This window comes from Lemur catta, chromosome 14 (assembly GCF_020740605.2).
Source record: "Lemur catta isolate mLemCat1 chromosome 14, mLemCat1.pri, whole genome shotgun sequence".
NCBI classification, from domain to species: domain Eukaryota; kingdom Metazoa; phylum Chordata; class Mammalia; order Primates; family Lemuridae; genus Lemur; species Lemur catta.
In genome coordinates, this window is record NC_059141.1 from 65,465,530 (window position 1) to 65,477,600 (window position 12,071).

Here is a 12,071-nt window from a genome sequence, read left to right on the forward strand (position 1 = left end):
AGAATTTGGTAAAGGAAGTAAAGTTCTTCCACAAATCCAAGGATAGATCTGAAACCTCAAAGGGACCAGGAGTGTGTGGCTTGTAGCCAGTGGGATCTTCCCTTCAACAGTTGCCCCGGTATTTGAGCTTACTGATTGTTCCAGAAGACACTCTGTTTCTTCGCACCCCAAAACTTTGGTCCCATTCGATTCACTCTATGTGGAAACTTCCTACAACATGCCTGGATTTCATAGACCCCAAAGAGGAAGAGGGGACCCTGGACACCCAGCTGCGCAGTGAGGAAGGGGAAGCCCCCACATCCGTTCCCGGGTGTGGATGAACAAACTAAGCTGGAGAGTGGTGAAGCACTCCTTCCCCATCCCAGCCCCATCACCCTAGTGTAGATTAAGTGGTTCTACGAAGCATCACCTCCCAGCAAACTGGGGAAAGCTTTGCAGTTCACTCCCAGGAAGAGACGCCATATCTGGAGCATGCTGAATACTCCTGAGCCCTGCACAGTGGCGGCCTCGTTCACAGACAGCAACTTGCCTCTCAGGCCGTCTTGCTCACACGCAGATGCACACGCTGTGTCAGCTTGTCTCCCCTTGGCCCCTTTTGGTTGCTTCAGCAAACTCTCCCATTTTCCCAGTGGATTCCTCCACATAACCAGTTGCACTAGGGGATCCAAAACAACATGCTAAGGCTACCCTCGAAGCCCATTTGTAAAGGTGAATTCAGAGGAAAAAAAGAGGTAGAGTTCTAGTTTGGAGGAAAGACATACAAAATGGGGACCTCATGATCTGAAACTTGAAACGAGCATAAAAATTTATTGCTCTTAGGTTGGTTGTTCCTACAAATCTTGATCAATGTTTAATGCAACCTAAAAGCAAAATAAAAAGTAAATTTGCTTTAATTAGAACTGTGAAAAGGTGCAAGCCAAAGAAAACAGAGTTTACATAATTTCTATGTGACTGTGGGAATGAAGCTGAGAGTTTCGGACAATTTCAGATAATATTCAAACAAAATATGATCATAAATTATGCTCTCTAGGTAGTTATTATCCCACCCTTTCTTCTATTTCTCTTGCTATGCTTTCTCGTTCTTGTGAGGTCCTCTTCCTGTGGGCACTCCTTAAATGTTGGGATTTGTAATGGGCTTCTTCTCCCTGAGCCCCCAGGCCTGCACACACTGAACACTGTCCTAGGTACTGACTCACTCCCCTTGTGTCATTTAGCACAGATGCCCACGACTGTTGAACTTATATCTCCTGCCTGGGCCCTTGCCTGTCCTCTAGCCCCATAGCATACATCAGCTGGTCTTGGCCATTTTCACCTGCGTATCTCAGAGCCGCCTGAAAGGCAACATCTCTGCAACTGAAGCCATCATTTTCAAAAAACCTACTTCCTCTTCTTATATTCATCAACTTATCACATAGTAACACTCCTAGCTCATTTGCCCAGGGAGGAAATTTGGGCTTTCTCCTGACCCCCCTCTCTCTTATCCTGCGAGCCAATCTCAAATCCACCCAGTTCTCTCTGTCTCTGCTGTCTAACCCTGGTTGTCTTGCGTCGGGTGACTGCAACAACCTCCTAAGTGGTTTCCCTTTTCCATTCCTGCCCCTCTCCAATTCTAGCTCCACCTTATAAAAACACAGATCAAATACTTAAATCCATTTAGTAACTCCCGAGGCACTTAAGTCCAAAATCCCAGCAACACATGGAACCCAGCATGACCTGGCCTTTCTCCACCTCTCCAGCTGTAAATCACATTTCCTCCTAGCTCCATGCAACCCAGCCACAATCCTCAGGCATTTCAGCCCCTTGAAAGCAACTTTCTCTCTCCCTCCTCTGGGCTCATCTCAGGCTAATCTCAAGCTTCTCTTCCTCAAGAAGATTCAACCAGTCTAGATCAGGTCTCCCTTCGCTGTCCCTCAGAGCACCTCTCCCACTGGCCCATGCCCTCAATGATTTTGCATGTGACACATCGTAGCAGACATTTACTAAAAGTATATTCACAACAGACTGGCACCAAGTCCATCCAGCTCCACGTTCTGAACAGCTCTTGGAAACACCATTGGCTGCAGGCTGTCCATGTCCTGTTTCTCTAGATTACTACCACAGCCTCCTAACTGGTCTCAGACCAGCTTCTCCACTCTCTTTGCCTTATTGTAGCCAGATGGTCTTTCTAACACGCAGTTCTGAACGTATCAGCCTCCACTGCCTTTAGGATAAAATCTAAGCTCCTGAGCAGGAATATTAAGTCCTTCCTTGGTCTGGTCCCTGCTTTCTCCCAGCCTCATCCCACAACCCTCCCCGGCTCACTCCCTCCAGACTCCCTCCTCTCTGCCCTCTGCTCTCTGCCGGCAACACCATCCTCAGCCTCCCACATCACCACTCGGTAACAAATCATTGACTTTCTCTGGGAAGCCTTCCCTGACCAAGCCTTCTTGACTGTGCCAGCTGTCCCGCCTTGTCAGTGCACACTGACTAAAGTCACCCACTCCATCCTCCTGCCACGACAGTCCTGGATTACCCCTGCTGGTATGGCTCAATTATTAATATCCTCCGTGCATCCTCAAAAACATACCAGTTTGGACAATAACTTACCTGGTCACTCTAACAAAGACTATTAAATGCTTGTCTGTCTGTTCCCGCCCCCAGACAGTAAACTCCAAGGTATGAGACTGTCCTATTCACAACAGCATCTGGCACAGAGCCCGGCACACAGAAGACACGACATGTTTGTTAAGTAAACAAACGTACTCATATACTATAAAAGCATGCACTGTCATTAGGATATTTATTTGGTTCTAGGGTTTGCTACTGAGTGATAGCTACCCAAACTTAAAGATTATATATTTCACACATGATTTTAAAAACACATTTTTGGGAAGTGTTGCGATTTTCAGGGTCTAAATTGTAGATACAGATATGCCAGTGACAGGCTTCACAGAAAGGCAGAATGCCAGTTAGGAATATCGTCAGCAACCAGGGAACTGGCTTTCAGTCTATGAAGCAAGAGGCCCATTTGTCAACCAACCCTGGCCTCATTTCCCCTAGGCTTTACCTAAATTTTTAAAAAATCTGATTTTTACAAAACATTTTGATACTTACATCAGATAAAACTGGCTCATCAAGTTCTTCCACTCTGCTCAAGTTAGGTGCTCCATATCCATCATTGATTTCAGCCAGCGTTTTGCCTGAGTCTTATGTTGCCCCCTACAATCATAAAATACATTTTCACTTTTAAATGCCTTCAAAATTATGGGCCAGGTGCAGTGGCTCAAGCCTGTAATCCTAGCACTCTGGGAGGCTGAGCGGGAGGATCACTTATGGTCAGCAGTTTGCGATTAGCCCAAGCAAGAGTGAGACCCTGTCTCTGCAAAAAATTAAACAATTAATTGGATGTGGTGGTGTGTGCCTATAGTTCTAGCTGCTCAGGAGGCTGAGACAGGAGGAGCGCTTGAGCCCAGGGGTTTGAGAGGTTGCAGTGGGCTATGGTGACGCCACTGCACTCTAGCTGGGGCAACAGAGTGAGACTCTCTCAAAAACAAAAATCTCCTTCAAAATTAATGCATTACTTTTCTTTCAATTTTGATACAAAATTTCTAAATTACATCAAAATGAAGCATTGTTAATTAATGGAATTAGCCAATACCTGTTAAGGACAAGAGAATTCTAGGAACAAATGCTAAAACTTATAAAAATACATGCAAAAATTCAAAATACTTATAAGTGATTATATATTCAATGTCTCAGGATATTCTAGTTTTTAAAAATACAAACACAAACTGAATGTCCAATTTTTATTCACTTTGAGATTTTCCTCCAAAGCAGATACTTATGACTTGTTATTAGTGGAATATATATTTGGACTAGCTATTTTTATAATGTCCTTATTAAAAATGTAGCTACTAATGCATCAAAATTAAGCTTTACAGAATACTCATTCATTTCATGTAACATAGAATGACTTTTTCCTCTCACCTCTGAATGTAAAGTGTCTTCACTCTTAGCCATATTCATTTCCATCTCCTTTAATATATACAAGTGAAAAAATATTTAGAATATACTTCATTTTGATTCCATGTTTAATTTTCAAGCATTTTTATTTTTTCATAATGCTATGATCAATTTAAAGCAAAAATGCTATCACTCTGTGAGGAGTGGTATGAATACACTTATCACAAAACTGCAGATCACAGCCTTATTGAAAACTCTACACTAACAGAAGACACTATGTTTTATATGTGAAACTTATAAATAAAACTTTTAAAAAATGAAATGGACTGAAACATTTAAACTGAAGCCACATTATTAGCAAATGTGAAAAGTGACAACATAAAAATTCTAACCAATTCTTAGAAGAAGAGATTTTAAAGAGAACTTGCAGTTGAGTTTTGCACATAGTAGGCGGTAAATATTTCTGGAGGCGCTAGCCCGGCCCAGGTCACCGCCGAATGCGTAACTCGTCCCCGTCGTGCCCGAGCGCTGCCCTCCGCGATACCGTCGACACCGCAGCGGGCACGTGCTGCCCGCAGCGCAGGCGACTTTCTGAACGTGAAGCTGCTCCTCCAGCCCAGCCGGGCCTTGCCGTGGCACCCATCTTTTCCCTCAGCAGGGTGACCTAACTCGTCCTGTGCTGATCTGTACTGGCTGTTGGAAGATTCGTGATCTCGTGATCACACACACGGTCACCCTAATTACAGGGACGCGTACGGTACTGTTTTCCCAACACCAGTCCTGGTAACCACTCCTTCTTCTTTTTTCTTTTCCACATCAGAGGGGTGATGTGCGGTAAGTTGTAACAAGGTTTCAGGGAGGCGCATCTGACACATGCGCGTGAAAAATCAGCCACCACGCTTAGGAACCACCAAAGGATCACCTGGTACCTTCTCATCCCGCATCCACAAGGCTACAGTGGGAACACCCGTGTTCTTATAGGATCATGTCCCCCAGCCACAGGGATGGATATTTCACGCAAACTAAACCGGTCAGAATCCTTCCCCAAGATTCTTTTCTTAACTGAAGCCAAAAAAATGGAATCCATGCCCCTTGGATGGTAGGAGCCCCAGCAGTGCGAGGCTCGGGAGCCGGAAGGACCAGGTTTCTCACCGCGTCCTCGTGTGCGGCGAGCCAGGCCACGGCGGGAGAGACTGAGACTGGCCACCAGAGGGCAGCAGAGGCCAGAGCCTGGCAGCACCCGATTCCCTTGCTCGCGAAGGTCTGGAAGGCCCAATTGTACCAAGAGTCCTTCACACCGTGCCTGTTAACCCTTTCTTCAAACCAGGATCCTTCAAGTGAATTTCCTTTTGCAAGTGATAGTTTAAGTTGTGTGTCGGCAGCCACAAGCAGGCCAAGGCAGAAGACGTGAACGGGCTCATCTCCGAGCAATGGGTGAAGCAGGGGTGCTGGGGCGGGGCAGGGACTGAGGGATGACAAGCCCGTAGGAAGTGGATCATTGAAGTCTGTGACTCTGGTCATACAGGCTGATGATGCCTGGAGATGATGAAATAACACGAATGCAACACCCTGGAGCCGCGAAGCAGAGACTCATCCTTCCTACAGACTCTAAGCATTCAAATATGGCTATCAGGTCATCTAATAAAAATACTTTAAACTCCCTTATTTTGATCATTGTCCTCTTGATATGTTCCTGTTTTTCCTCTCCTTTTTCAACTTGGATCACTGAATTGTTTTAATTTTATGGATATATACTGGGGAGGCTGAGGCAGGAGGATCGCTTGAGCCCAGGAGTTTGAGGTTGCTGTGAGCTATGATCACACCACTGCACTCTAGCCAGGATGACAGAGTAAGACATTGTCTCAAAGGGGGGGGGGGCAGGGTCAGAGCCCTGTGTCTGCAAGGTCAGCCCAACGCTGGCCAACCTTGCCCCCAGTTGTCTTCCTGGCCCAGGACTGTGGCTGCCTGTCTGCAGCCCAGCCCCAGCCTCCGTTCCTGCCTTGACACTTGTCACACTAATTCTCCAGAGGTGGGAGTTTCTTGTTTGTGTTGGGTCTCTTGCAAGGGGACCTGGTGATCCACCCCAGGGAATAAGGTCTGCATTTCTGAGTCCTGGCTCCTTCGCAGCCCTGGCACTGGAGGTAAATATTGTGCACTATGGAGTTCTCTCTTTCCATAGTTCCCCAACTTACAAATCAGAGGGAAAATCCAAACCCAGCCCTCAGATGCCGCCAGCTCTGCTCTGATTCCTGCTAGGAAAGCCTGGGTGGCACCCACGTCATACCCCCTGAGGGTATTCCACCAGTGGTGACAAGAGGTAGGTGATGAGATGATGACATTGCCCGAAGACAAGCCTTGGAACAGGAGTCTGGGTGCAATGTCTGCCAGAGCCTGGGCTCTGGAGGAGGGCAGACCTGATCCGGTTTCTCCCCATCATTTTCTGCAGGGTTTGCACAAGTTGCCAAAGCTCACCAAGCCTCCATTTCTATTGAGGCCTCAATGTGCAGATCTGTGAAATGGAGCCAAAACTACATTTCTCACAAGTTCACTAAATGATCGAGCTTGTAAATGTCTAGCACTGCGTGTCATACCTAGTAGGCCCCCCGGCACATGGAAATATTCTTCCCTTTCCTCAAGAAGTCATGAGTTTCCTGTGCCTGGCAGTTTAGGAGCAGAGAGGGTTGCCTATTTTGTCACTGTGTGACAGAGATTACAAACTCCAATGCCTACAGGATGCAGCAGACTCAGAAAACAGGGCAGTAGCCGGATGGGGCTGTGAGAAACTGGAGGCCACGTGCCTGTCTAACAGGGTAAGCTGCTACTCAGCTCAGCGCATTGCTGCCAGGGGGGAATGGGATTGGGGATGTCGGACTTTCTTGTTTCACAAGAGAAACTGGGAGATGAAACTGGTTGGCATGAAGCCCAGGCTGCAGCCAGCCACTTCAGGACTCCGGCAGAGGGATCCATGTGCAAGTCACTGTAAGGTTTTTTGAAGTGGCCGGCGCCAGAGAAAGAAAGACAAGCAGAGTTGAAAGGGATAAGTAAAGAGGCTTTATTAGGGCACTCCCGGGTGGGGGTAACAAGTCCCAAGAGAGGGACCTGGGCAAGCTTCACAGTCACACAGAGTGGGACCAGAGAAGTCACCCAGCCCAGAAGTCTGAGTGGTTTTATATATGTTTTTAGGGCTGGGGGATGGGAGCTTCTTCGGCCAGGACATGTCGGGCAGGAGGAGTAAGGAATTTCTTTGTTTCAGCTTTAGGGCGGGTATTGAGGAATAGGAGAGGCCTCCTCTTTTTTCATTACAGAAGGGAGGGGTACCTGCCAGCAGCCGTACAGTCACCCTTGCTGTGGCCTGCTACAGCCGGCACCCTTGGCTGCCATCCTGGGAGGCCAGAGAGCGGGGAAAAGCCTGGCTTTGCAGCATGACTCGAGCACTCACTAAGCAGAGATCCTGGAGCCTCCTCTTCTCCACCTGTAAAGGGAGCTGGTCATCAAACTGACTGCACTGGTCAAACGGCGGATGCGAAGGGGGTTTGTTCCTGTCAACCAGTGAGGAAGAAAGCTCATCTGATAAAGCCCACCAGCCATGCGCAGTTAGCACCCAGGGAAGTCAGGTTTGTTCCCTTGCTGCAAACGGGGGAGGCTGTGCCCTGGGGAGTGTGGGGCACCCCCAGAGGAGTGACGGGGGACTGCAGACATGGAGCAGGGGTCAGGTGCGCACAGGGACAGATTTACACAAAGCAGGGCAGCAGGTAAGGGCTCTGTGCTGAGGGGTGGCCCCTGGCCCTTGTCCTTGGAAACTACTCTTAAGATCAGTATAGAAGGCTGGCCTGAAACCCTGTCTCTGGAGCTCTCTGCACCTGGGCTGGAAATGGAGACTCTCTGAGCCACGATGGCCCCCTGGCTTGGGTCCTCCAGAGAGGCCTGGGCTCTCTCATTCTCACCCACGATTCAAACAGCCCAGTCTCTGGCCGTCGATGATTTTAGAAAACAGATTTCTCAGCACCAGGTCCTCGGTGCTCCGCAGATGGGGGTCCTAATGGCAGCAGGTGCCCCTCTGGCACTGCACAGGCTCAGAGCCCGTTGCTGGAACCACAAAGCCCACACCTGAGCCCAGCTCTGCCACCCTCCAGCTCTGTGGTCTGGCTTTTCCCTTAAGTCCTCAGAGCCTCAGTTGAGGGATGAGTACAGACCTACAATTCTCCATCTGCAGTTCCAAATTCTGAAAACACTGAAAGCCAAAAGATTTCATGTAACTTGTGTGGCTCCAATACCTGTCCTGACCTAGCCCATTTAGTGGCAGAACCTGACCTGGACTGACATGAGTCCATTTGTTGTCTTTATTGGTCCTGCAAAGTATGAATATTTGTACAATTCTCTGTAGAGAATATTGATGTACTGGGTTATGGGGAGCCCCCCAGACCCTGCTGGGGAGTTAGGAAAGGTACCGTGTATACAGTATATGTACCATCTCGTTCTCCTAAAATATTAAGGATTCTCTGTTCCAAGAACCATAAGGCCCCAGGGTTTCAGATAGGGATTTACTGATGGTTGGTAGCTCACAAGGTGATCGGGCAGTACGTGTGACACTGTGTAAAGCTGTTCCGTGTAGAGGCACCTGGCAGGTGCTCAGCGATGTTGAGCACCCCTGTGTGCGGTGAGTACTGGGCACGTCCTCCATCCTCAGGCTCCCGGGCCCTCGCCCTCTCTTGTCCCTCAAGGCCCCCTGGGCACCACCTGTCCTGTGCTGTTCTCGTGGGGGAAAGCCACCTCCAGATCCCCCCCCCTCATCCCTCCGGAGTCCAGGCCCTCCTCCTGCTCTCTGGCTCTTGGCTTGGCAGCTTTCTCCTTCCCACCCCACCTCCACACCTGACTGCTGCCGTCGAAGGCCCGAGGACTCCGCGGGTCACCCACCTGCTGGGAGTGGGACCTGTTCAGCCAGTTCTTCCCCAAACCTGCCACCTGGGCCACTCAGTAGGAGGCCTGGAGGCTTCTGGGCACCTCTGAGTTGTCTCCTGGGATTTCCAGGCCTCCTGAACAAGCCATTTGGAGACCCTCTGTGCTTCCTCACTTTGGACCCAGCCTTGCCAGTGAGTGAAGCCGGGACAAATATCTCCCTTCCAGAAAGTCCAGCTGGCGTGGGTGGTGTGGTCTCTGATTTGACCAAGGTGGAGCCCCCCCAAGCTCATACCCTGGCAACTTTCAGGTCCACAGGGCCAGGCCCCTTCTAAGGGGGCTGTGGCCTTCCAGCCCTGGGGGTCTCAAGTAGGGTGGGAAGAGCTTGGGAATCAAGGAGGGAGGGGCACAAACACCCCCCGGGCACCACGGCCACAGGTACAATCTCAACGAGGGCTTTATTGAGACCCTGGACAAGCTAAAGCCAGGCCCAGAAGGCCAGTGACTACAAGGTCAGAGGTCAGCCTTCCTGAGCTGTCATGGCTGGGGCCACTTGGGTCCTGCTTTGACAAATTCACAATTCCAGCAGTGGGCAGATGCCCTGAGTCCTCCCCTCCAGTCTCTGTTTCCTTTCGTGGAGTAGCATGTGGTCAGCTCAGCCCACCCCCTCCTTCCCACCTGCCTCCGCCCACCTTCCCCACACCTGCCCTGCACCTCTGGGCTGTCCTGGATCCTGGCCTTCTCTGGGGACACCGTCTCTTTCCTGCCCCCACTCTGGGTTAGTTCAACAGCCTCTCAAGGGCCTCTGAGGGCTGGCACCTGCCACCTCCTGGTCCCCATGGAGGGGACCACATACGCAGTCACCCAATTCCAGCTGAGGCAGCGAACACCCCGAGGCCGCCTCTGCTCAGCATCCAGCGAGGTCAGTGGGGTATTACTCTCCTCCTCCCACCAGGAGCAGCAGAGGGTCAGACCCTAGGAGGCAGCCCCGCTCTTCTCCATGCCCAGGCCTCCCCCGTGCCAGCTGAGCAGCAGGTGCTGGGCCCGGGGGGCCACATTCTCCCTTTTCCAGTCACGTTCAGCTCTGTGCCCCCACCTCACTCCCCTCTCGCACAGAACCTCATGGAGCATCCACTCCAAGGACAGTAGACAGACCATACACATGATCCGTAAACTGCCACGTGTGGAGCGGGGACATGCAGGCTGGGGAAAAATGAAGTGGCCGAGGGGAATGAGCAGTGCTGGGGAGAGGTTTCTCTGAGGCAGTCTGCAAATGTTTCTTTAACAAGGGCGGATTGCAGGGAGGCGAGGGAACGAGTTGGGCAGATGGGTTCCCTTCCAGGCAGAGGGATGACCATGCAAAGGGCCCAGGAGGGAGATGGCCCGGGCCTGCTGAGGACCTGCTGAGCAGCGGTGAGGATGGGGCATCGCCCAGAGGGCCTGGAGGGTCTGAGAACGCTGACCCGGAAGGGCAGTAATCAAACGAGATGGCAGAGATCCCATTAGCTTGTTGGTGTTTTTAAGGAAATAACATTAAAGAGAGGCCGGGTGCGGTTGGCTCACGCCTGTAATCCTAGCCCTCTGGGAGGCCGAGGTGGGTGGATTGCTCGACGTCAGGAGTTCAAGACCAGCCTGAGCGAGACCCTGTCTCTACTAAAAATAGAAATAAAAATTATCTGGACAACTAAAAATATATATAGAAAAAATTAGTCGGGCATGGTGGCGCATGCCTGTAGTCCCAGCTACTCGGGAGGCTGAGGCAGGAGGATCGCTCAAGCCCAGGAGTTTGAGGTTGCTGTGAGCTAGGCTGACGCCACGGCACTTACTCTAGCCCGGGCAGCAAAGTGAGACTCTGTCTCAAAAAAAAAAAACATTAAAGAGGCACCTTTCACAGGGGCCGGGGTGGAATCCAGCATCATGTTTTTAGAGGGCATTGGGCTTTATGCATTAAGAAACATAAAAATGGTCCTGCTTTTTGGATCAGTCATTCTGCACCTGGGGCTGAATCCTTAAGAAAAATTCCAAACATGAGAACCCTTACATCGTTCCCTTTGAGTGGCCAGGGAAAGCCAGCTGGCTCCCCAGGGCCCAGCACACTGCCCCTCCCGGCCCCAAGGCTCCACACTCCAGCATCCTCTGCCCATACCTGGCCTCCCACTTGGGGCACCCGCCTTGGGTGTGACCTGGATCTTCTGGTCAGGGTGCACCTCTGTCTCCCCACCTCTGGCCTGGGACAGCCCTGCCAGTCTCCACCACTGCCCAGGAGAGATCCCTCTTGCTCTCCCTCCCTCTCAGCATCCCCTCAGTCCTGCCCAGGTGCCCCTGACAGCCATCCTGCTGGACCTGAAGCTGGGCCCATGTGACAGGGGAGGGGCACAGCCTGGGCCAGCCCTTCACTCCTCCATGTGGAGCACAGCCCAGGCCCCTCCAGAGCCCCCCAGCGTGGTCGGTGGTCCTAGCCCTCATCAGAGATGGTTGAGAAAGGCTACTTAGGGTCAGTGTCCAGGGGAAGGACAGGGACTTTCTGAGCCCATCCAGCACCATGCGGACTGAATACTCCACCGGGGAGTCTGGAATTTGCTCATATCTGGGGTTGGATGAGAACATTCCAGATCATACAGTCTGCTGCCAGAAGGCATCCAAGAAGTTTAGGCGAGAATGGCTTCTGTCTACCTATCCTTGGTTGTTTACAAACCCTTGGATGGTGCACTCTGTGCCAGCCTGGTGGGGCTTGGAGCCCACCGATGGCTGAACATCCTGCTGGGACCTCACAGCCCAGGGGAGACAAGCACGAGCCCTTACGGGATGCACGTGTGCGTCATCAGGAATCAGTTCGAATCGAGCTTTAAAAGCAGTTTATTAACAGCATCTTAATTCCCCAGGGAAACAATGCACTGGCTACTCTCGACACTCAAAGCAGACCATGTTTTCAGCTGAGTTGGAATGCCTAGGTGACGCTCCCCACGGCCACCACCCCCGCTGCCTTGTCCCCACACGCCGTGGAGAGATGGAGGCCACACCTCCATTCCTGTCTCCAGCTAGTCTCTGAGTCTCTGGCCACGTGCCATCACCTGCAGCTCCAGGTACATTCAGGGCCCCCCCCACCCCCTGCTCAGATAACAGGGAGCCCAGCCTCACCTTAGAACCTGACTGACATGGCCAGTGTGTCCGGAGTTAGGGTCAGTCACGGTGTCCCTTGCACCTGCCCACACCACAAGGGTCCAGTTCTTCAA

The 12,071-nt window shown here is 51.0% G+C and overlaps 1 non-coding gene across 1 annotated transcript; it reads right to left on the reverse strand.

Annotated features, from left to right (window-relative positions):
* Nucleotides 1–4,756: 4,756 nt before the first annotated feature.
* LOC123650523 lies at nucleotides 4,757–4,861 on the reverse strand. Its single transcript, XR_006739390.1, has one exon. It is a non-coding gene; the product is annotated as a small nucleolar RNA U13 (small nucleolar RNA).
* Between the last annotated feature and the right edge of the window lie 7,210 nt (nucleotides 4,862–12,071).